At 37.6% G+C, this 21,106-nt stretch overlaps 1 long non-coding RNA gene across 1 annotated transcript; it reads left to right on the top strand.

Moving 5' to 3' along the window:
- Window positions 1–19,142: 19,142 nt before the first annotated feature.
- LOC143273771 (uncharacterized) lies at window positions 19,143–20,832 on the top strand. The gene is made up of 3 exons (XR_013051945.1): window positions 19,143–19,445; window positions 19,749–19,859; window positions 20,800–20,832. It is a non-coding gene; the product is annotated as an uncharacterized LOC143273771 (long non-coding RNA).
- Window positions 20,833–21,106: the final 274 nt, after the last annotated feature.

The following is a 21,106-nucleotide window of genomic DNA, read 5'->3' as shown; positions in this document are numbered from 1 at the left end:
CATCACAATCCCCGACTTCAAGCTCTACTATAGAGCTACAGTAATAAAAACAGCCTGGTATTGGCATAAAAACCGACATGTGGACCAATGGAATCGAATTGAAGACCCTGACATTAACCCACACACCTATGGACATATAATTTTTGACAAAGAAGCCAAAAGTGTACAATGGAAAAAAGAAAGCATCTTCAACAAATGGTGCTGGCATAACTGGATATCAGCGTGTAGAAGGCTGCAAATAGATCCATATCTGTCACCGTGCACAAAACTTAAGTCCAAGTGGATCAAAGACCTCAACATAAATCCAGCTACTCTGAACCTGCTAGAAGAAAAAGTAGGAAATAGTCTTGAACGCCTTGGCATAGGAGATCACTTCCTAAATATAACACCAGTAGCGCAGACACTGAGACAAACAATCAATCAATGGGACCTCTTGAAACTGAGAAGCTTTTGTAGAGCAAAGGATACGGTCAACAAGGCAAAGCGACAGCTTACAGAATGGGAAAAGATCTTCACCAACCCCACATCTGACAGAGGACTGATATCCAGAATATATAAGGAACTCAAGAAATTAGACATCAAAAGGACCAACAGTCCAATTGAGAAATGGGCTTTAGAACTAAACAGAGAATTCTCAACAGAGGAATCCCAAATGGCTGAAAGACATTTAAGGAATTGCTCAACTTCCCTAATCATCAGGGAAATGCAAATCAAGACAACTCTGAGATACCACCTTACGCCTGTCAGAGTGGCTAAGATCAAAAACACTGAAGACACTTTATGCTGGAGAGGATGTGGAACTAGGGGAACTCTCCTCCACTGCTGGTGGGAATGCAAGCTTGTACAACCACTTTGGAAATCAATATGGCGCTTTCTTAGAAAATTGGGAATCAATCTCCCCCAAGATCCAGCTATACCACTCCTGGGCATATACCCAAGAAATGCTCAATCATACCACAAGAGCACTTGCTCAGCTATGTTCATATCAGCATTGTTTGTAATAGCCAAAACCTGGAAACAACCTAGATGCCCTTCAACTGAAGAATGGATAAATAAATTGTGGCACATATACACAATGGAATACTACTCAGCAGAGAAAAACAACGACATCACACGGTTTGCAGGCAAATGGATGGATCTAGAAAAAATCATCCTGAGTGAGGTAACCCAGACTCAGAAAGACAAATATGGTATGTACTCACTCATAGGAAGATGCTAGATGTGGAACAAGGATGACTAGACTGCTACTCACATCACCAGTGAGGCTACCTGGAAAATGGGACCCCAAAGAAAGACACGGAGAAATGGACAAGATCTACATGAATAGCCTGGTCATGAGTGGGAACAATGAAGGGCGACAGTCGAGGGAAAGAGTGGGAGATCCTAGCTGGATCAAGAAAAGAGAGGGAGAACAAGGAATAGGAGACCATGGTAAAAGAAGACCACATGAGAAGGTGAGAAGGGGAGGAAGCAGAGAGCTAGGGAGGCCCACGAAGATCCACAAAGATACCCCCTCAAAAGACTGCTGGCAATGGTCGCGAGACGGCAGGAACTGACCTACTCTGGTGATGGGATGGCCAGACACCCAAATAGTGGTGCCATAAACCCCATCCAAGGACTGAGGAATCTGAAGGCAGACATCCACGGCTGGTCCCCTGGTGGAGCACTGGGAGTCTAATTAGTGAGTAAGAAGAGGATTTATATGAGCGAGAATTGTTGAAGCCAAGGTTGGATAAAGCACCGGGACAAATAACCAAATGAATGGAAGCACAGGATCTATGAACCAAAGGCTGAGGGGCCCCCAACTGGATCAGGCCACCTGAACGGGTGAGACAGTCAGTTGGCTTGATCTGTTTGGGAGGCAGCTGTGCATTGGTGCCAGGTCCTGGGCTCGTTGCATGAGTTGGCTGTTTGAATCCTGGGACTTATGCAGGGACACTTGGCTCGGTCTGGGAGGGGGGAATGGACCTGCCTGGACCGAGTCTACCAGGTCAACCCCGGTCCTCGGGGGAGACCTTGATCTGGAGGAGGTGGGAATGGGGGGTGGGCTGGGGGGAGGGGTGGGCGAGAGGGGGAGAACAGGGGTTTCTGTGGCTATTATGTTGAACTGAATGGTGTTGTAAAATAATAAAAAAAAAAAATAAAAAAAAAAAATAAATAAAAAAAAAAAAAAAAAAATATATACTTGAACATTAAAAAAAAAAAAAAAGAATTTGTCAGTTTTGCTGGGCGGTGGTGGTGCATGCCTTTAATCCCAGCACTCGGGAGGCAGAGGCAGGCAGATATCTGTAAGTTCGAGACCAGCCTGGACTACAGAGTGAGTTCCAGGAAAGGCGCAAAGCTACACAGAGAAATCCTGTCTCAAAAAGCCAAAAAAAAAAAAAGAAAAGAAAAGAAAAAGAAAGGAAGAAAGAAAGGAAGGAAGGAAGGAAGGAAGGAAGGAAGGAAGGAAGAAAGAAAGAAAGAAAGAAAGACAGACAGACAGACAGACAGAAAGAAAGAAAGAAAGAAAGAAAGAAAGAAAGAAAGAAAGAAAGAAAGAAAGAGAAAGAATTTGCCAGTTCTGTTCTAGCCAGATCAATCATAAAATAATAAGAATTTATTTTAAAACAAAAAGTGGAATAGAGGAAATAAAATCATCATGGCTAACATATGATATTGTCTTAGATCTAGAAAACTCTAAAAAACACAGAGAAAAGTACATTTATACTAATGATGAATTATATAAAGACAATTAAGTACAAAGTTAACAAAACTTAAGTTTCTACACACTAATAACAACTAATGGGAAAAGAAAGAATTCCATTTTCAGAGCATCAAAAAACAAAATTTTCAGAAATTAACTGAGGAGATAAACATTTTGAACACTGTAGAATATTGCTGGAATAAACTAAAAAAGGCATAAATGAATGACAACGTGTTCCATGTTTGTGGTTGAAAGTAACAATATTAGGATATTGCTAAGTGTTAATACCACCCCCAAATAATCTCCTATTTCAAATCAACCTCACCCACATCCCAAGGTCATCTTTTTTAGAGGAATAAAACTCATCATAGAATCTGTGGATAATGACAAGGGATTCCAGTGATCAAACTAATCCTGGAAAATAGACCATAAGAAGGCCGTAACACTCAGACTTGCTGATTTACAAATTTGGAAAAAGCTGCAGTATTTGAAATCAGTATGATACTGGACAGACACATTAACTATTCAGTTCTATACACTACTCTAATATAATAGAATAGGTGAGGAAAACTCATGACAAAAAAAGTTAGTCAAGATTGAATTTTTTAACACAGATTATCAAGATTGATTTATAGGAAAATGACAACATTTACAAAAAATGGATATCCACATAGAAAAACGACATTAAGTTCAAATACTATAACCAATATTTAACCCATAGTGATTCAAAGAATCGGATGTAAGACGTAAAACAACTAACTCAGGTAATAAATTAGAATCATGTGATAACAGTTTGGGGGCAGAGCAGTCAGTTCTCAGATATGATAATGTAGCCACAAGGGAAAATATTGAAATGTAGAGAAACAGATCAAAGAAACAGAAAAGCCAGCCACATTCTTACCTCTCCAAAATCCTCAGCCTCAAAAGAGAGAGTTCCTGTTTCCTCATGCCTTATATACCTTTCTGTGTCCTGCCATATTACTTGCTGGGATTAAAAAAGTATATCATTCCCAAACAAAGACATGAGATCTCAAGTGCTGGGATTAAAGGTGTGTTCCACCACTGCCTGACCTCTATATCTAATTTAGTGGCTGGCTTTGTCCTCTGATCCCCAGGCAAACTTTATTGGGGTACATAATATATCACCACAATAAGGTAGTGGTTCTTAACCTGTGGGCCATGACCCCCTCTGGGGTCACATATCATATAGTTATATTTTGATTTATAACAGTAGAAACATAGTTACAAAGTAGCAACAAAATAATTTTATGATTGAGGTCACCATAACATAAGAAACTGTATAAAAGGGGTCCCAGTACTAGAAAGGTTGAGAACCACTGTGATAAGGAATATGCATTCAGGTATTTACAAAGAACTTTTGAAACTCAGTAATAATTGTAGATGTAAATCAGACAAATGATTTGAATACTCATTTGTCCGAAGAAGATGTGAAAATGACCAACAGGCAAAAGACAAATCTTAACATCACATCATTAAGGAGATACAAAGCAAAACTGTGTTGTAAAAAACATCTAGCATAATGGATACTCTAAAAATACCATAAAATAGAGTGGCAAGGATGTGGAACATCCTTACATATAATGTGATGGATGTGTAACAAGCTATAGACTTTTGGGGTGGTACTGGGCATCTTCACAAGTAAAGACAGAATTACTATTAATCACAGCAACTCCACTTCTAGATACCTAATCTAAAGAACTGACCGCAATGTCTCAGAGATATTTGTACGTTAGTGTTCATAGTAGCATCATCCACATAGCCAAAAGAAAGAAGCAAACCAACTGTCCATGAAAGCATGAGCAAATATGTGAACTATACTGCACACATACACTCGCCCTTCAAGTGGAGAATATCCTAACTACTACAGTATGCAGGAGCCTAGAGGAAGGCCAAAATAGGACTTAATTTTTTAGTGAATATAGTCTTTCTGATTTTTTTTCAAAATGAAGAGTTGAAGAGATGGATGATAATGACAGTTGCTCTGCAACTTGGAAAATGTATTTATTACTGAACTACACACTTTATAATGGTTATTGAGGCCAGGCAGTGGTGATACATGTCTGTAATCCCAGAACTCAGGAGGCAGAGCCAGGCGGATCTCTGTGAGTTCAAGGCCAGCCTGGTCTACAGAGCAAGTTCTAGTACAGAAACCAAAAGTACATGGAGAAACCCTGTCTTGAAAAAAATGGTTATTGAACAGAATTTCAAATATTTTACTGAAATAATGGTTGAAATCTGGCTGGTCTTTTCCTTCAAGAAAAGCATGGATAAGCAGCTAAAGATGCAGCGGTGTGATCTGAGCAATGACACTAACCAGTCCCACAAGGATCCTTCAATCATCTTATGTGAAAAGGAAAGAAGACAGGTAGCTCTTAATAAACTCAGCTTAGTGGAGGAGATAAAATTATAATTATACAGATAACTATTTAATCACCAACCTGGTAAGTGTTATGGAAAATGCTTATAGTAAGTGAGAATATGTAAGAAGACATCATTGATCCCAGCGCCTAAGCAAAAATATCCCAAAAGGACCAACATGAAAATTGGAAGCTGAAAATTACCAAAACTGTATTTTGATTGTTTGTGGTTTTCTGTAGCATTCTCCCTGTCTATGGCAAAGAGAAGTTTCCTCAATGAGGGGTGATGACCACACTTGTCTGTGGGTATGAGGGACAAGTGTTTATAAATTGCTGCTAGGGATTATGTTGGCTTAGTAAATTAGTGGCTGTAGATTGTCCTCCTGTCACCCTGACTTCACTACCACTGAGTAGTGGAGCCCGGTCACAATGGATATTTCTACAAAACATTTCTACACCTACGGTTCAGGGAACATTGTACAAGAGGGGGTAGAAAGATGATAACAGCCAACGGATCAGGGAGTTTGTTGGGAGATTGTGTCTCCTAGCAACATCAGAAGCTACAACTACAAAATTTCACCAACATGACTGATAAATATAACCTGAACAAGGGGGACATCAATGGACATGTCAAAGTTGATGGGGAGAAGCCCATGAGGCCTCAACTCTCCACAAAATAACTACAGGCAACCAGTGTCAAATGGATGAAAGCTAGGAAAAGAAGTGGGCTTTCTCAGGGGAGAGCACACCAACTGGCATCCAGTGTCACCAGTGTCAAATGGTCAGACAGGGAAACATACATAAAATAACATTATATGAGCTGAAATGTTACATTTGGGTATATATGGGTATATATACATATAAGCATGCAATAACAATTAGTGAAAAATAGGCCATGAATTTGAAAGAGTGTGGGAATGGTTGTATTAGTGGATTTGGAGGGAGGAAAGGGGATAAATTTTGTAACTGTATTATAATCTCAAAAATTAAATAAATAAATTTAATTAAAACAGAAAAAAAAAAAAACGAGCAAAATCAGGACCAGCCAGTAAAATGAGCTTTTTGTTTGCTCTGGAATACTAAGGTAATGTGGTAGGATATGAGAAGTATCACATTTAAGCTCTGGAGTAAGGAAAGAATGCTGAATGTGAAAATGTGTTATGACATAAGGAACAAATTCTTTCAAACAGTGGTTCTCAAACTGTGGGTCATGACCCATTCAGGGGTGCCAAATGACCTTTTCACAGGGGTCACAGATCAGGTATCCTGCATAACAGATATTTACATTATGATTTATAACAGTAGCAAAATTATTTATGAAGTAGTTACAAAAAGAATTTTATGATTGGTGGTCACTACAACATGAGGAGCTGTATTAAGGGTCTCGCCTGGACTCCAAAAATCTCCCAAGGTCTTTGATGGACACAGAGTGAGGATGGAACTTTGTTCAAGATCCTATATCCATTTAGGAAAAATCACTTTGATGGCCAGGCAAGGCTTCAGATGGTTCTAAGAGTAGGATAGACCTGGATTCTTAGGAACAGATGGAGGAGAAAGAAAGAACAGGAAGAAATAAACAAAACCCACAAAGCGACCACTCATCCTTACATGGTTTCAAATGGTCTGCTTATTGTATCACTGGCAAACCACTAGTCAAAAGAAATGGCATTCCCTTACCAGACACTTAGCAAATCTTTGGGTATGGCTTTGGCATTTTGGCCAGATGTAGGTGTGATTAATTAAGCATCTTTCAAATGACTTTCTACTTTTTTATATATTTCAGTTCAAAAGTTTTTAAAACAAAGAACCTTCATAAGCCACTTTGGTTTTTAGAGAAAGGCCCCTTCAGATTCTGCATACAGTTTCATAAGCTGTAAAACTGAACTTTATTTTGAATGTTGTTTTGACCCATTTCTTGTCCAGCTGCTTTCAGTTGCCATAATAAACATCATGACTGTAAGCAATGTGGGGAAGGAAAAGGTTTACTTGGCATACAGATTACAGTCTATCATATAGGAAAGCCAAGAGAGGAACTTAACACAGGAGGGAGGAACTGAAAAAAAGGAACAATGTTAACTGACTCAGCTACTTTTTTAAACATGACAGGCCTACCAGTTCAGGAATGGCACTACTCATTCTGGGCCTTCCTACATCAATCAACAATCATGAAGACGCTCCATAAATATGCCCACAGACCAGTCTGATGAAGGAAATTCCTTTCCTTCTTCACAGGTATATTTAGGTTATGTCAAATTAAGGAAAACTGACTATGACCATACCAAAACATAAATCTTTAGAATCTTTTATGCTACTATTTGCTCCCATCCTTGGCTGGTAACATTGCCATAGCTTCAAATATAAAGAATCCAATTTGATATTATTTTCCTGTATGCATATATGCATATTCTAAAAATATATTTATGTATGTATTGCCTGCCTGTGTGTAATATGCAGTTATATATTGCAATATAGCTATGTGAAAAGTTTAGACAGCAGGTGTGTTTCTTTGTTTCTCTACAGATTAATTAATCTGACTACCCCATGCCACGCTTGACCCAACAGGACAGAAATCTGTGACTAAAATGGAGTCATAACAACTACATGAAAATAGAAAGTATTCAGAAAAAAGTCACTGGTAGACACATGTAGACATTTTATTGAATGATTACCTAAACAGTATTACAACAATTACTTCTTTTTTGTTTATTTAAAAACTATTTGTTTTACATACCAACCACAGGTCACCTCTCATCCTTCCTCCTGCTCTCCCCTAGCCTTCCACCGGCTGACTGTCCCCCATCCCCTCCTCCAAAAGGGTAAGGCCTCCCATGGGTAATTAGCAAAGCCTGGTACATTCAGTTGAGGCAGGACCAAGTCCCTCCCTCTCCCCTGCATCAAGGGTGAGCAAGGTATCCCACTATAGGTAATGGGCTCCAGAAAGCCAGCTCATGCACCAGGGATAGATCCTGATCCCACTGCCAGGGGCCCCTCAAACAGACCAATCTATACAACTGTCTCCTGTATGCAGAGGGCCTGGTCCAGTCCCATGCAGGTTCCACAGCTCTCAGTCTAAAGTTTGTGAGTTCCTACGAGGTTGGTTCAGTTGTCTCTGCAGATTTCCCCATCTTGATCTTGACTCCCCCTTGCTTGTATAATCCCTATTCCCTCTTTTCGACTGGACTCCCAGAGCTCAGCCTGGTGCTTGGCTGTGGATCTCTGCACTTTAACTGGCCTACCCCAGTTATCAAATTGGTGAATATCCAAACCATCTTCATAGAGCATTCATCTGGTAATGGATTGAAACAATTACCTCTATAGCATTTACAAAGTATTGAGTCTAAGTAATCTAGAGAGAATTCAAAGCGTAAAGAGGTATATAGATTATATTATTGTTTTATGTGCCATTTGATGTAGTTTTCTGAAAACCTCCATTAAGACTTCAGTAGTGGTTGCATCTCTACAGTATATATATATATTGCATCTCTACTGTATATGCAGCTCCCTTTTGTCCATTTCCTCACCCAAACTTATTTTTATTTCTTTTCCTAATGACTACTGTTCTGACAAGGTGAGATGGAATCTCAATATACCTTTGATTTGCATTTCTTAGATTCCTGAAGAGACAGACCACTTTTCTGCACTTTCTTAACATCTTATATTTTGTCATTTCCTTAGAACATTTATTGACTGGAGTGTTTGATTTCTTATGTTTAGCATTCTCAGTTCCTTATATATTCTAGATACTAATCCTCCATCAGATTTATAACTTGCAAAGATTTTCTGCCATTCTGTATGCATGACAATTTTTAAATTGGTTAAGATCACAGATGTCCAATAAACAATATCCAAAGGACTGACTTATCCCAATGATTATTAATTTGCAAACTCATTAATACTATATCACTGTCACAAATCATCTGGATTTTAAGTAGAAATATAAATATCAGAATCCATTCAGTGTTTAACTGATGTGTTTGCAAATTAGATGATGTAGATAGGTTTTTTGTTGTTGTTGTTAAACAACAGCATTTTGCTGAATCATGAAAACCCCACCTTTAGTTTATTTGAATGTATGTTCCTGGATTTCTTCCTTTCTGTTGACTAGTGTGAAGTGCATTATTTATATTTTAATTACCTATTTCACTTAGAGTTGTTATAAAATGAAAGCTCCTTACACCTTCATGAGATCATAATCCTGTGTTACCAACCTACACATCTGTAAACTCAGTATGATGGTTTTGCTTAGGAAAAGGAAGTATTTAGCTCCATAATCAAAGGTTTCCATATAAATCTGGAGAGTTTTATTGTAGGGTGCAGCTCTGGAAGAGAAAGTTGGAGTTCTAGTAGTTTAGTTGTTGGCAGAAAATAATCTGACATTGATAATAATAATAATAATAATAATAATAATAATAATAATAATCTGACATCATGTTTAAAGGCTTAAAGGTTGAACCCTTACATCTCTACCCAATACACAACAAACATTATTGCTGACTTATGGAATCATTCATGTACTTCAGGAACCATCCCCAGGGAGTAAATCCAAGAAAGCAGATAGTGATTCTTATGATTGTTAGGAAGGCACTGTTCAGTGGAAAGTGATTCTTTCTAAGGAAGACAAATCAGAGTGTCTCCCAAACTTTTCAAACCTCGAATCATAAATGATGTTTACATATTTTAGTCCCTACATTTACATTTATCATATAATAAGCAAAAATATTTAAATTAATCCCACAAATAAAAGGCAAAAAGCTGTCTTGCAAATTTTCTGCTACTAGAATGAAGTCTTCCTTTTGTTAAATTGCTTTTCCTGAGAACATGTTTTAAGAACTGAATGCAAAATAGTCAATTAAAACATTCATTGTATAAATATTATATAGAAACCATAACTGTCTATTGAAGAAGAAACATGAAAGCCGAAATGTATATAAAGACAGGAAACTTTTCATGAGGCTGTAATGAAGCTCTGCAATCTGCAGAATTAGTCCAACTTGGAAAAATCCTTGGTGGATATCAATAAATATCTAATAATTATTGTACTGCCAAACTAATGTAGCAGAGTTGACCAACATTTGCATAGAGGAAATACAAGGATATTAATTCATACTGACTAAGCTTGAATTTTGAGAGAGTTGTTACTGTGTGTTCATGTCAAGGTCATAGGCAGAGAGAAGCACACATTCCTCCTTAGCAATTATACAAAAAACGTAAGTTTCCCTTCCATAGTCTTTAGGAATAGACATCTTCAGGGAAGGGGTGCCTAATGATTGGTCCATCTTACACTTACTTTTACAAGGTTTTAAAATTGTTGTTTGTAGGGTGCATGAAAGAGCATTTGAACAAATGCTTGGATTTTAATTACACAAGTTCAGAGTTCTATGCTGTATTTTTTTTGTGTTAAGAGATATATGATATTGGTGGGTTTCAAAGGTACAAACTAATTTTCACAGTTGGGGTGCTATGTGCCAACCAAAGGTCATAAAATTAATAAGTTCAACTTGAAAGGGGCCACATTTTCTTGAACTGGTTGGATTTAAATAAAAATAACTGAATTTTATGTATTCTTTAAACATTTTTATTAGAGTTGTTTAGTTTTATGATACTGGTCTAAACATTAGTTGAAATACCTCTCTCCCTATCCTTGTCACTTTCCCTCTCCATCTACCTCCCTCTCTCCACCTCCATCTCTCCCTCTCTCCTTCCCTCCCTCCTTGCTCCTTCCTCTCCTTTCTTCTTTTTCTCCCATTCTCAAAACATAGTATCTGTAGCTCATATCCAATCCTATTTATACAGTAACAAACCAGTTGAAAGGCATTTTGGATATCTGAGCATGCATCTAGACTCATACTTTTTCTGGGCTTCTGAAATATGTTCCTCAGTTTCCAACTGTAGTTTTAAAACCTTTTCTTTTTCTTATTTAAAAATCCCCTTTCTTCAAATATAAAGCAAACAAGAAAATAAAAATATTATTTTTGACCAAAGAAAATTTCCATTTTATAAATTTGGAGAGCAGTTAATTCAGTTATCTTATTGATACTGAACTCTTTCCCATGAAATTTAAAGAGATGATTTACAAGAAACTATTCGAAAATCCATATTTTTGCTTATAAAAAGATCCTATTGTTACTACTCATAATGACATATTTAACATATGCCATCATAATTATGGCTCTTTCTTCATCTCTAATTTTGTTTTTCATCCTTCAGTTCTTAAAAGTGACTGTGTTGACAATAATTGTACTTCTAGCATTCAGAAATATAGCTAAAGACAATGTGCCTAAGCTGGAGAAACATGAAGTCTAAGTGACAATCTGCATCACCACACACACACACACACACACACATACAAAACATACATAGAAATATACATGTTCTTTTGGAAAATTGTTAAATTCCTTGTTCAAATATCAGAATTAATGTCTTGTATATTATGTGTGATAGTCGTTGAGGGGAAGCATATTTTTGGATGTAGGACTGGGCAATATTTCACAGGAGCTAGCTTTTTACCTCAGTTTTTGGGGAAAGCCTCATTGCATGTAGAATGGTATGTGAAAGTACCATATACATGGATGCTGACAGGATGTAAAGGGTATATTCCAGGGATGTGATGGCACATGCCTGAGATCCCAGTACCCAAAAAAATCAAAGCAAGAGAATCATGAGTTCGAAACCATCTGGGTTATGGTAAGAACTTGCCTAGAAAATTAAAGTTGAAGTGAACTGTCAACAGAAAAAGAAGAAAGAACCAAGATAGTGTACTACAAGGCCAACTTACAGACATAATCAAGAAACAGAAATTGTTTCAAGCCAAGAAATGTGCATTTTGGTTCATAATTAACTGGAAATATTGAAGTAGTTTTACATGTGGTATAGAGGAAACAAAGCAGAATTTTCATATTTAACTGAAAAGCTGGGGTGGAGCAAGAAATAGAGGGAAAGAAGTCAGTATAGGTTAAAAACTAGGCTATATAAAGAAGTCATAGACAAATGCAATAGACATGGGATTTCAAATGAAAACCTCAGCGCCGACCATGGGTTATCTTCTTATGTGTTACTGGTCAGAGAGGCCCCAGAGACACAGAAAGAGCAAGGTATTGATATTGCTTTAGGCTGCCCACCATAAATAAATGATAAGACCTTGTTGATGAAGATAACACCCATAGTGGTTGCAAGAAATAGAAAAATCATTCTCAAACTGACCAGGAAACTCTCTCTGCTGGCTACCTTTCACACAGGGCTGAAAGGTGGTATGCAGACTACTGGGTGAGAAAAGGCATCCGTGATCTTAGCCAGGTTACCCCTGCATGGCACAGTGTAGAAATATCAGGAATGGCATACTCACTGGTACAATGGCCGTTATAAGTCTAACCAACCACTCTCTGGTTGGGTTTAAGACCTGATGCATAAGCAGGAATTCATGCACAGTACTGTAAACCTGATGAAAAACACACGGCTAAGGGAATCATACACCCTAAGACAGAATCCGTTATTTTTGCTAAATGGTTATATTGTCAAACTGCTTTCAAATGAGTGTGTTCATTTAGCACAATTGATAGGCTTTTATTGCTCTCAACCTTAGTCAGAGAAGTTTCTCTTTGCACTGGGAAGTAGTTAATTCAGACATTTCAAAGTGCTAAGGACAAGTGATGCCTCTATCAATCTCCCCACCCCAAGTCCTAGGGAACATTATGCAAGAGGGGACTGAAAGGATGTTATAGCAAGAGGACAGGAAGGAGTGCTGTGAAATTCTGCCCTCCGGACTTGACATGACTTTTGCACACATGAGCTCACAGAAATTCTACAATTAGTGTGAAAGTCCTGCACAAAACCAAGCCAATTATAATTCTAGTATAAAGTGGAGGGAGAAGGCTGCAGAGGCCTCACAGCTAGCAGAGAAACTGTTGTTACTTGATTGTTAATGTAGGATGAAGTTACTTGTCTTTAGGGACGTAGCCACTAGTAGACGGTTCATACCCCAGTGGAAGCCCCAATGTCAATGTGCATGTGGACAGTACTAATCGGGCTCAGTGGGTTATCTATGAAAAAAGAAAAAATATGAAATTTAGAAGATGTATTGGGGGTGTCTATGACCCAGAGGAAGTTGGAATAGAAAAGTAGATGTGGATATATTCAAGATACATTATATACATATATATGTATGCATGTATGTATAAAATATATGTGTGTGTATAATATATACATATGATGCTTTCAAAGAATTAATAAAACTACTACTCAAGATAAAAAAGAATGGGTTAGAAAGTTAGTAACCAAATTTTAAATGAGGTTTATAATGGATAAAACATTGAATGACAATTTATTTCAAAGGTTTTGCTTATGGCTGGATGTTAAAAGGCATATTCAAACTTCTCTTCATTTATTTTTAAATGTATTATTTTAGTTAACTTACAACATACTATGCAAAGCCATGAGTGTACATTTGAATCTTACCATCTTCATAGATACATTACATTACTATAATGTGCAATATTTAATTACACAATTGTTTATTTATAAGTAAACATTCTATATAAATGGATATATATATGATCTTGGATATGTAAACATATATGGTTGAGGGGGAATTTGAATTTATTTCAACAAAAATGCATTGATTATAAGCAAAATATAAGCACTTAAAAACCATTAACTACCAATGAAGTAGACAGAAAGGACTAACCTTATATGGAACAACATTAATTTGTTTAGTTAACTAACCCAAGGGTATCATTGAGGAGGTCAAGCTCAGAAGGTAAATGATTGAAACAGTGTTCAAAGATGAGGGAAGACTTGATTTAGAAGGAAAACAGATATAGAAGGAAGAATCCAGAGTTAGTTCCTAGACAAGTTTGGCTTTGATGTGTCTTTGAGATATTCAACTGGAAGTGTTAAGTAGGAAGGTAGAAACATGGATCTGTCAGTCAAAGCCACAGCAGGAATGCTGGGTTTAACAGTGAAAACCCCTAGCAGACTGTCATAGACATGGATGCCACCACTAGCAAGATAATTTACAATAGGAGATTTACGTAAATGGCCTTGAACACCTGTAATAATGAGAAGCTGAGTGTAGAAGATGTGGAGGTACAGAAGACAGAACAGAAGTGTAAGCATAAAAGTATGGGAGTAAGGAAAGGTTTGTTCCTGGCACAGCAGTGGTCAATGGTATTCAATATTACTCGGAGGATAGGTAGGACGAAGTCTAAAGATGTCTGCTCTCAGACCAGTTACAGGATAAATGTTGGTGACTCTGACAGAAGTTTAGGGGAGAAAGGGAATAAAAAACCACAAATTATTGACAGCTTAGAATGAAGGGGCAGGGCAGCGAAGGAGAAATAGATGAGATCTACATGAGCAAACTGGGGGTGGGGTGGGGGTAATGGAGGGCAAGGGATGAGAACATAGGGGAACAGGAGGTTCAAGCTGGAACAGGGACAGAGTAGGAGAGCAAGGAAGGAGATGCCATGATAAATGGAGACGTCATGGATATAGGAAAAGGCAGGGTGCTAGGGAAGTTCCCAGGAATCCACAAAGATGACCCCACCTTATACTACTGTCAATGGTCTGAGAGAGGGTGCCTGAGCTGACTCACTCTGGTGATCAGATGGCTGAATACCCTGTCATCATGGAGCCCTCATCCAGTGACTGATGGAAGCAGATGCAGAGATCCATGGCTGGGTGCCAGGCTGAGCTCCAGGAGTCCAATCGATGAGAGAGAAGAGGGATTCTATGAGCAAGGGACGTCCAGATCATGATGGGAGAATGTACAGAGACAACCAGCGAAACTAGTGGAAATGCATGAATTGTGGACCAATAGCTGAGGAGACCCCATGGTACTAGACTAGGCCCTCTGAATAGGCGAGACAGTTGTTTAGTTAGGACTGTTTAGGGGGCCCCCAGGCAGTGGGATCGGATTCATCCCTGGTGCATGAGCCGGCTTTTTAGAGCCTAGTGCCCATGTTGGGTGGGACACTTTGTGCAGCCTTGGTGCAGGGAGGAGGGACCCGGACCTGCCTCAGCTGAATGTACCAGGCTCTGCTGACTCCCCATGGGAGACTTTGCCTTGGAGGAGGTGGGAATGGGAGGGCTTTGGCAGAGAAGACTGGGGGCGAGAGGAGGGAAAAGATGGGAATATCTGGTTAGTATGTAAAATGAATAGAAAATCTCTTAATAATAATAATAATAATAATAATAATAATAATAATAATAATAAAGACGAGCACACTTATAGCCTCTCAGAAGTACTCAGACAGCAAAGTCAGGGTATAGATTTACTCTGGATCTATATATTACCCAGGAAGCAATGAGCTGAGGAGGGAGGCATGTATTAAAATATGTAAACACCCAAGACCCACAAGCCTGAAGTGTTGTACGATAATTTTATTGTGTTCTGACAAATAAAGCTTGCTTGGAGTCACAGGGTAGAGTTAGCCACTAGGTGACTAAAATTAACCACAGAGGTTTTGGAAGACTGAGGACAGATAGGACAAAACGTAGTAAGGTGGGGCAGAAAGGGAGCGGGCTTTCGGTCTAGAGAAAGGAACAGAGCAGGTAGGGAGGACTGGTAGCTTTTCTGCTCTTATCTTTCAGGCTCTTATCTCCACCACCACCACCACCACCACCACCCCCGCCAAAAGAATTAAGGGGCAGGGGACTAACAAGAGTTAAGAGCAATAACTCCATTTGAAACACTCAGCAATGAATGATTTTTAATAAAAGTAATAGTTTGAAAGGCCAACAATTGTACTAGTATTGCTGTAAAGTGTGTGTGTGTGTGTGTGTGCGCGCGCGCGTGCGTGCGTGTGTTTGTACAAAACAGCACTGGTTTAAGGAAACGATACTTCAGCCTGAATATTTAAATTATGGCAGAACATATTTAAAATAAATAAATGCAGTAAAAAGATGAACAAGAAAACTAGAGCTCAAAAGAAGAAGGGCTGGAAGAATTGAAAAGGTTGATCACCTTAGAAATGAAAACAAATGTTCTAGAAGACTTTTATTCTATAGGGATCCCATGGCAGGGAACAAAACCTGCTAATTAAGTGGCTAAAATCTGTGCTTGAGGAAAGAGAGCTGCTTCTAAATCTGCAGTCTGGAAATGGGACCCAGAAAGTCACCAAGACAGGGTGAATGGGGTAAGAAGGTTAGCAAAACAATGCGCAGAATCTCTTAAGTTGTACTGTGTGCATCCACCAGTGTCGCAGGACTGTATTCGAACTGAACAATCTACTTTCCTTTCTACATATTTGAAAAATAGAGATGACATATTCTCCTGCCGTTTTCTTCACCCCTCATTGTGGGTTTAAAGAAAAATCATAATTAAAAAGAAAAGGTCAAGCAATGATGGAAACAAATGGTAAAATATCACCCTCAATCTCCCAGGCTAGAAATAATCATTAATGCTAGGAAATTTAATTTAAGTCATTTCCTTTGACTGAACATGGATGAAAATTGTAAGGATAGAAAGGCCTGTGCTAGAGAACTTGTCAAAACAGCCTATTGAACTCTTCCATGGTGGTTAGATACACATATCTTACAAATGCTTTCAACGAAAACTTGGGAAGAATGTAATCACACCTTATAAACTATTTTAATACAAATATTAATTTAATTTGTGTTTTGACTTGAGCATAAAAGGCAAAAATAGAAAGAGAACATTAATTACATAAGTGTTTCAGTAAACAGTAGTTCCTGAAATAGCTTAATTATTTTAGTAAATATACAATGAGATATTTTAAAAGTTGAAATCTTTTCATTAACTTCAAGTTCACTGTGAGTTATATATTTGTACGTGTGTATATGTCTGTGTGTGTATGTCTGAATGTGTATGTGTGTGTATTCATGTATGTGTACATGTGTGTGTATATTTATATGTATGTGTGTGTGTGTTTCTGTGTGTGTATGTATGTGTGTGTATGTGCATGTATATGTTTATAAATGGAATAAAAGCAGAGTGGAGATATTGGGGGAAGGAGACAAATGGGAAGTAGGGAGAGATATGACAATGGGGAACAAACATTAGCAGAGAACATGGTATAGATCTATGGAACTATCATGATGGAAATATTTTATAAACAACTGCTTATAGTAAATTCATATGTTTATTTTTTTTACATTATCTAAGTTCTTCTGTGTATGGGGGTTTGGCCAGTTACTTTCTATATGTACAACACACCATGGCTAGACAGAGCAGCATGGAAGATGGCGTCCCCCTAGGCTGACCGTAAACAGCAGGATTGCAACTGTCTCCTGGCCTGGATTTCTCTTTCAAAGTCTGTGGTGGAAAGTCTGATTGTTATCTTATTATTCCAGTGTTTGTATGATTCTTTATTGAAATTAGCTATTTTTACCCAGGTGGACACTGATGGTTTTGTATCATTATTTGTAAAGATACAAGATGTCTTTCTGAGCTATAAATATGGTCTTCTTTTTGATAGGGTTATTTTATTGCTTCTTTTCCTTTTTGCCTCATTGTGCTCTTTTTTAGGAACATCTAATATGTATGAGTTAAATTTCTTTTACATTCCCAATCATCTTATTTTTGCATCTTTGATATTTCCACTTAATTTTGTATATTTTCTCTACTGTGATCATCATATCTGTAACTACGCTTTTAGTCACTTTAATTATATTTTAAATTGCTTTATAATATGGCTTCAATTGCAATATATTTCATTTGTCCTTTTTATCTTGCCTGGGTACTAACATCTTAGTTTGAGTTTTCACTTATGATGTGTGGAAATATTATATTATTTAAGCTATTATATTTCTTTTCTGACTTCTTTGAAAACAGGAAAATATTACCGATGTAAATTCTTTCTGTATTTAAAAGGACTATATTTTCATAGGCTATATGTTTCTTAACTATCCTTTTAAGACTTAGGATTAACTTCTCTATTTTTCTCATAGTTTATTTGCTGCTCTCTAGCTTTTACTCAAATATAAATAGGGCTAGCTACCTCCTGAAAAGTCAAATGGAGGGGGGATAAGGAGCTCAAAGAGGGAATTCCAGAGGCTGCTTATTTGTGATGTCAACAATCTAACATCAAATTAATTGCTCTCATTTCCCTGTACTCAGGCCTGTTCTTGGTGTTCAGGCAATCACCTTGACTCACAGGGAATCTCCCTAGCTTGAATCTCCCTGTACTACTGCCCCCAGGCAGGAGGCAAGGCTGTTGTCAATAACAACAGGGAACATCCATTTGGTCCCCACATCAAATTCCATGCTATTAGCAACCTACAAAGAGAGTCTATTCTTTTCAGCAGCCACTATGTCCCCTGGATCCTGCTACTTTTAATCAAAGAACCATTGTATATGACTTTCCAGACTATAACATTTGCTTTTGGAAAAAAAATCTATACCCATTAATGTTCAGGGAGGCATGCATCATCTCTCAGCATCCTGCCCTGTTTGGGCCCAGATTTCATTTGGAGGATATGTAAATAGTTCAGAGTTTGACATTTTTGACTATTTCTTTGTTTCCTTTTACCTAGAAGTTATGATACTTTTGTTTCAAAGTTTCTTACCATGACTTTTGATAGATTAAAAAAAAAAAGCCTACCTCCACTCTGCAATTTTAAACCTGAAGTTCACCTGCACTCATTTAAAAAGTGATTCAACATTTAACATTTGATAATGATGATGGATGTTATTCTGTTGTGTTTCCCAAAACAGTTTCAGAGTTTGAAAACAAACAAACAGAAAAAAACCCACAATTCCAAAAAAGAAAAGTCAGTTTTGAAACTGAGCCTTTTCTGATGCATGTAAAAATGTGATGAGATAGACTGGCCTGCATGTGGAGACAGTGATCCCTGCATCATTAAAAGTGGGAGGATTTCAGGTGGGTTATTTCTAAAGTGATACTTGCAAACACCGAAAGCCACAAACCCTTTCGTCTATTTGACTTTAAGTACATACCGGTCCTAACACCATCTCCTTCTTGTTACAATGAGAGGGGAAAAAAGTTTCTGCCTGAAAGATTTTATCCCTCACAACCCATTTTCTCCCTCAGCCTGACCCAGCAGTGAAGTCAAAATGACAGATCTGTGACATCATAATAATTTTTCTCCTCCAGGAACAAACTGTGAAGCCATTAACACAGGATGGTGACTTCACCACAGGATCAAACAGAGCGGCTGGCTACAGAGGAAAGAAGGAGCATTCTTATTCAAGCACACATAGATCTTCAATAATAACCAGAGAAATTCAGAAAATTACTGTCAGAGTAAATTGCATTTTGTATAAATGCCAACTCCTTTCAAGTCTGCCCCAGCATGATCATCCTTCTGTGTAGTGTTGCTGCCTTCTCTCCTAAGGGACCTTTGGCAGACTCCTCTTTTGTATTTCATATATCATTAAAATGACTTAAAAGAATAGGAATCAGGTAAGCCTGGCATTTGTTTTTAATTATTTACATAAATAAAGAGGTGTCCTTATTTTATGCCTACAAGTGCTCAGAAAATATATTTTTATCAAGTGGATTTTATGTTTGTGTTTATATCAAGCCTTGAATAGATGAGATCTGTGCATTGATTAGCTCAGCAGGGCAAAATGTATATGTTTTGGTCTATGTGAGGTCTTTTGTAAATAGGGTGGTTCTTTAGTAATTATTGTTTGCATCTTTGTTCAATGAATGCTATCTATGTGCAGTATCAAGGGTAATATATGTTCTCTTCTTTTGAACAAGGTTGGTATATGTGAAAAATTCCACAATCTGACAAGGAAAGGAGCAATACATACTACACATGCTGACTGCAGAGGAGCATGTCATGCCTGTGAAGGCTGTGGGAACAGAGAGGTTAGCACAATGTGACAGTTCAATTGCTGTCCTTATAGCTGTATGTCCTCGGTTATAAAACAGGTGAAATCTGTACTGCTGTCACAGGATGGATGCAGACTGTAAATGAGTCATGGGTGGAAAGCACTTAGGAAAATGCCTTCAATAGATATAACAGCAAAAATGAGCTGCAGTTTTCTGATAATATTAATGAAATTAGACTTTAGAATTTTAAGTAAAATAATTCAGTAGGCAAAAGTCTAGGACAAGGTAATTATTCTGAGAATTCTCAAAAGAGATAATTGAAGGCATCTATGCAATATATTTGGAGAACATGATTAAATTAGTTTATTGGAAGGTGGGTGTCAAAGAAAGGAGCGAAGAAAAATAGGCTCAAAGAAATAGACACTGATGAAATTGGAAAATGTAATTCAGGCTACATTTAGAAGTTCAATCATATTTCTTATGTATTCAACAATATATGTCGAAAACATATTATCAAAGAGTCATCTAGTAAATAAAAATATAATAAATGGGGTGGAAAAATAGTTTTATCACCCTAGAACTTATACTGAGCCCAGGAAAGATAAGGATGGCATTGGATAAGAATATAATATGGTACAATTTGTACCTTAGAATAACTAATTTCATAGTCACAATAAGATGAAACAGAGGCACATGGGAACCAGAGGATTCTTATACCATGCTACTGCAGTGACCCAGCAATGATAGAAGACAATGAAAGACAATGGAGTATTAGACTGGAGGCCGTGAGATTAGTGGAAAACAAGTGTTAATTTGAGAAAGACGAGAAAGAAACAACTCATGTTAATTAGAAACTGCAAAAATGCTGAAGTTCAGAAGAGATTGTATTCTGATCTTACCATAATATTCAAGAAAAAAACTAGCAAATTATCTGGAAGGTCTGTGAACGCTCGTTTTCTTTCTTCTTTCCTTCCAGCCTTCCTTCTCTTTCTACTTAGTTTATTAGCAGGATATATGAAGACATCAAAAGGGAAAACAAAAATGTGCAGAAAATGGTCACTTCCTAGGACCTCCTGGAGATAGACAAAAAAACAAAACAGGAAATGAATCAGAAAAGTTAAAATGTATACTGAAAGCCCTCATATTGTCATTGGGGAAGTTGGGAAGAGTTCTCTAATGGAGAAAATGTTCTAAATGAACCAAAACACCAAAAAAAAAAAAAGTACACTAAAAAGGGACTGTTTGAGTGCTTTGAAAGTCAAGCGGATATTCCTTTTGCTCAC

Source organism: Peromyscus maniculatus, chromosome 6, assembly GCF_049852395.1.
Source record: "Peromyscus maniculatus bairdii isolate BWxNUB_F1_BW_parent chromosome 6, HU_Pman_BW_mat_3.1, whole genome shotgun sequence".
Classification (NCBI taxonomy): domain Eukaryota; kingdom Metazoa; phylum Chordata; class Mammalia; order Rodentia; family Cricetidae; genus Peromyscus; species Peromyscus maniculatus.
This window is presented reverse-complemented; position numbering and strand designations above follow the sequence as displayed.